The following is a 5,174-nucleotide window of genomic DNA, read 5'->3' as shown; positions in this document are numbered from 1 at the left end:
CAATTGACATGCCAATTTTAGATGAATTTTTATGGACCAAAAGAAGCCCCCGGAGTAAAAGAATTGGGTCAGAAGAGTCCCGTCCACGAGGGTGGAGGGTGCGCCCCCCTATCTCGTGGACGACTCGGAGACCCCCCTGACGTGAAACCGACGCCAAAAATTCCTATAAATACAAAAACCCCCAGAAAGAAACCTAGATCAGGAGTTCCGCCACTGCAAGCCTTTGTAGCCACGAAAAAACAATCGGGACCCTGTTCCGGCACCCTGTCGGAGGGATGATCCCTCACCGGTGGCCATCTTTATCATCCCGGCGCTCTCCATGACGAGGAGGGAGTAGTTCACCCTCGGGGCTGAGGGTATGTACCAGTAGCTTTGTGTTTGATCTCTCTCTCTCTCTCTCTCTCTCTCTCTCTCTCTCTCTCGTGCTCTTGATATGGCACAATCTTGATGTACCGCGAGCTTTGCTATTATAGCTAGATCTTATGATGTTTCTCCCCCTCTACTCTCTTGTAATGGATTGAGTTTTCCCTTTGAAGTTATCTTATCAGATTGAGTCTTTAAGGATTTGAGAACACTTGATGTATGTCTTGCATGTGCTTATCTGTGGTGTCAATGTGATATTCACGTGATCTACTTGATGTATGTTTTGGTGATCAACTTGCGGGTTCAGTGACTTTGTGAACTTATGCATAGGGGTTGGCACACATTTTTGTCTTGACTCTTCGGTAGAAACTTTGGGGCACTCTTTGAAGTACTTTGTGTTGGTTGAATAGATGAATCTGAGATTGTGTGATGCATATCGTATAATCATACCCACGGGTACTTGAGGTGACATTAGAGTATCTAAGTGATATTAGGGTTTTGGTTGATTTGTATCTTAAGGTGTTATTCTAGTACGAACTCTAGGATAGATCGAACAGAAAAAATAGCTTCGTGTTATTTTACTATGGACTCTTGAATAGATCAATCAGAAAGAATAACTTTGAGGTGGTTTCGTATCCTACAATAATCTCTTCGTTTGTTCTCCGCTATTAGTGACTTTGGAGTGACTCTTTGTTGCATGTTGAGGGATTGTTATATGATCCAATTATGTTATTATTGTTGAGAGAACTTGCACTAGTTAAAGTATGAACCCTAGGCCTTGTTTCCTAGCATTGCAATACCGTTTACGCTCACTCTTATCATTAGTTACCTTGCTATTTTTATATTTTCAGATTACAAAAACTCTATATCTACCATCCATATTGCACTTGTATCACCATCTCTTCGCCGAACTACTGCACCTACAATTTACCATTGTATTGGGTGTGTTGGGGACACAAGAGACTCTTTGTTATTTGGTTGCAGGGTTGTTTGAGAGAGACCATCTTCATCCTACACCTCCGACGGATTGATAAACCTTAGGTCATCCACTTGAGAGAAATTTGCTACTGTCTTACAAACCTCTGCACTTGGAGGCCCAACAACGTGTACAAGGAGAAGGTTGCATAGTAGACATCAAATAACACCTCGGTGTCATCCATGGCCTTGGGAGAGGAGGCCGCTAGAAGGGACCTGCAGTCCATCGCCTTCGGGTCTAGCGAATCCCCCGAAGATGAGGATCGCTCGAGGTCGGATCGAGCCGGGCTGCAACACATGATTTGACATGTTAAAACCATGAAGGAAAATGGCCGGATATATGAGTGCATCTTCGGGTACTTACGAATTAGCGAGGGGCTTACCCCTAGGGTGCCATTCCGAGCTGTTGTCAGTGTCCGCTGTGGAGTTATCCGGGAGGGAAGCCTTCCCCTTCTTGGACGCTTCGGCCTCCAGACGCGTGGAGGTCGTCCTTTTCTTTCTCCCCCCCCCCCCCAAGCGGGGGAATGGCTTTCTTATTCTTCCTTCTCCTCCTCTTCATCCCCGGCGGCAAAGGAGTGAGTATCGGTGTCTTTGGACGTCACGTCCGAAGCACCCTTGCGACGGAGGCCACCTCTGGTATCCTTGGCCTTCTTCTTGGCCTTCTTCTCCGGCGCTTGATAGGGCGCCGGAACCAGCATCTTCGTCAGAAGTGGAATTGTTGGGTCTTCGGGCAGCGAAGCCGGACAGTGAATTTGCTCCACCTTCTTTGTCCAGCACTGAGAGAATCAGTAGGGAGGCTTAGGCATCTTCCTCGAGTATGCAAGTAAAGGATACACCTTGAAAACATGAAAAAACTTACCGGACTAGCGGGATGGGCCAAGTCGTGCCCACGGTCCTCTGTCGTATCCGGCCACATCTCGTTGGACTTGAAAAGCACCTTCCAGATGTCTTCGTGCATAGTGCCGAGGAACTGCAGCAAGGTCTGGTGCTTGGCCGGATCATACTTCCACAAATGGCAAGTTCGGCTTTGGCACGGTAGGATCCGGTGAACAAGCATCACCTAGATCACATTGACAAGCTTGATATTCTTGATGCGCGTCTGAAGTGCTGTTAGCTCGTCCGACAAAGACCAATCCAGGCCCTTCTCTAGCCATGAGGTGAGCCGCATCCGGCCTCCGGACTGGAATTCAGGAGCCGCGGCCCAGGTGGTGTCGCGCGGTTCTGTGATATAGAACCACGATTGCTGCCACCCTTTGACGGTCTCCATGAAGGAGCCTTCGGGCCATGTGACGTTGGGCATCTTGCTCACCATGGCGCCTCCGCACTCTGCGTGTTGGCCACTCACCACCTTCGACTTCACATTGAAGATCTTTAACCACAATTCGAAGTGGGACGGGATGCGGAGGAAAGCCTCGCACACGACAATGAATGCTGAGATGTTGAGGAAAGAATTTGGGGCTAGATCATGAAAATCTAGCCCGTAGTAGAACATGAGTCCGCGGACGAATGGGTGGAGAGGAAATCCCATCCCACGGATGAAGTGGGGGATGAACACCACCCTCTCATGGGGCTCCCGGGTGGGGACGATCTGTCCCTTGGCCAGAAGCCGGTGGGCGATTTCCTCGGCCAAATACCCTACCTCCCGGAGCTTCGTAATGTCCTTCTCCTTGACGGAGGAGACCATCCACTTGCCCTACGCTCCAGATCCGAACATGGTTGGAGTGCTTTCTTGGGGCGGAAAAGATGAGAACTTGGGCGCTGGAGCTCGAGAATGGGGGAGGCAGAGAGAGAAGGCGTGGGTGAAAGGGGTAAATCCTTATCTCTTTATAAAGGCAGTGAATATCAAGCGCCTCCCCACTCACCTTAAAACTCGCCTGTTCCCCAAGGGTCGTGCAGACGGCACGGTTGGGTTACCGACAGCCCTATTGATGAGAATCCCGCAATAAGGGGACATGATCTCTGCTTTGACAAGACGTGGCAATGAAATCGCATCTCAAAATATGGAGCGGCAGGCTAAAAACAGTTTGAAATAATGGCCGGGTGGCGACGTGATGTCACGCTACAAAAAGTTGTCAGCGGATTGGACTCGTGAAATACTGTACTCTCTGTGGTTGTGTGGGGTACTTGGTTTGCAGAGCCGGACACGTTTTCTGTGTTCGAAGGATGCTTTGGAGTATTCGAAGGAGGAACCCACCTTGCAATGTGGAAGACAATTCGCGCGCCGGACACCTCGTCATTGAAGCCTGGTTCAGGGGCTACTGAGGGAGTTCTGGATTAAGGGGTCCTCGAACGGCCGGACTATGTAGCATGGGCCGGACTGTTGGGCCGTGAAGATACAAGACAGAAGACTCTCTCCCGTGTCCGGATGGGACTCTCCTTGTCGTGGAAGGCAAGCTTGGCGCCCGGATATGAAGATTCTTTTCTCTGTAACCGACTTTGTACAACCCTAGTCCCCTCCGGTGTCTATATAAACCGGAGGGCTTAGTCTGTAGAGCCGATCATAATCATAATCATACATGCTAGACTTCTAGGGTTTTAGCCATTACGATCTCGTGGTAGATCAACTCTTGTAATACTCATATTCATCAAGATCAATCAAGTAGGAAATAGGGTATTACCTCCATAGAGAGAGCCCGGACCTGGGTAAACATCGTGTCCCCCGCCTCCTGTTACCATCAACCTTAGACGCACAGTTCGGGACCCCCTATCCGAGATCCGCCGGTTTTGACACCGACAATGGGTGCACGCGCACGTGCAGTGCATGGACGGCGGCTCGCAGTGCGGACAGAGGGTGTGCGGGCGCGTGGAGCTTCGGGAGCGACGGTGACAATGTCCTACGACATCGAAACGAAGGGCGAAAAGGAGGGGAATCGACATAGGGGCTCACATCGGAGCACATGGAAGGCTCGGCGAGCACAGGGAGTCATTGGAGACGACGAAGCAACGACAGTGATCTCCGGATCCGAGGTGGAAGACGACGGCGAGCAGCTTGATGCAGGGGTGAGGAGCTCGAGCTAGTCCTTGTAAGCGATGTAGGGGAGGGCGGCGAGGCTTCTGCCTAACCTAGTGTAGCTTGGGGTGGTGCCGGTGCGCGGAAACGGCGAAGGCGTCGGCTGGGTCGAGCGCCCGAGCGCCCCGATCTAGAATGGGGAGGCAGAGGGAGGAGTGGATCGTGGGAGAATGGGTTAGGTCACGGTGGGGGTAGCGGGGTCTTAGTAGGCCAGGCGAGCAGGGTGGCCGGTTGGGCCGGCCGGCCTATTAGCTGGGCCGAGGCCCAGCGGAGAGAGGGGGTTATTCCCTTTTTTGCTTCTTTGTTTTTCTTTCCTTTTATTTATTATTTTCTGTTTTATTTTAGTCACAGTTTATTTTAATTTTTATAAAATATGACCATAGCTCCTAAAATAAGGTCGAAACAACTCTCTACCATAAAAAGTTTGGTGGTCAAATAAACTAGTTTAATATTTATTTATTATTTAAAATCTTTTAAATAATTGGTTTTCTATGTTTTTATTCATTTTAGATTATTTAGTCCTTTCATAAAACTGTGGTTTCTCCACCATAATTACCTATGCATTATTTGGCACCCGAATATTTTAGTTTTAATATTTGAAAGACTTTACCGTTTGACTTGATTTTGAATTTGAATTTGAATCGGTTTCAAACCAACGCGAGTTTATCAACAGTAACCGAGGTGACGTGGCATCATTTGTGAAGGTTCACGTAGCTTAATTATTCAGGTGTCACACTAATACAAGCCAGATCCTCGTCAGTGTCGGCTGTTATCCACTCTCATCACGGACAATTTGCTACAGAAGCTCTATGCAAAAAGAAAAAGG

The sequence above is a fragment of the Triticum dicoccoides genome, chromosome 7B, assembly GCF_002162155.2.
Source record: "Triticum dicoccoides isolate Atlit2015 ecotype Zavitan chromosome 7B, WEW_v2.0, whole genome shotgun sequence".
Taxonomy (NCBI): Eukaryota; Viridiplantae; Streptophyta; class Magnoliopsida; order Poales; family Poaceae; genus Triticum; species Triticum dicoccoides.
Note: the sequence above shows the minus strand (reverse complement) of the source record.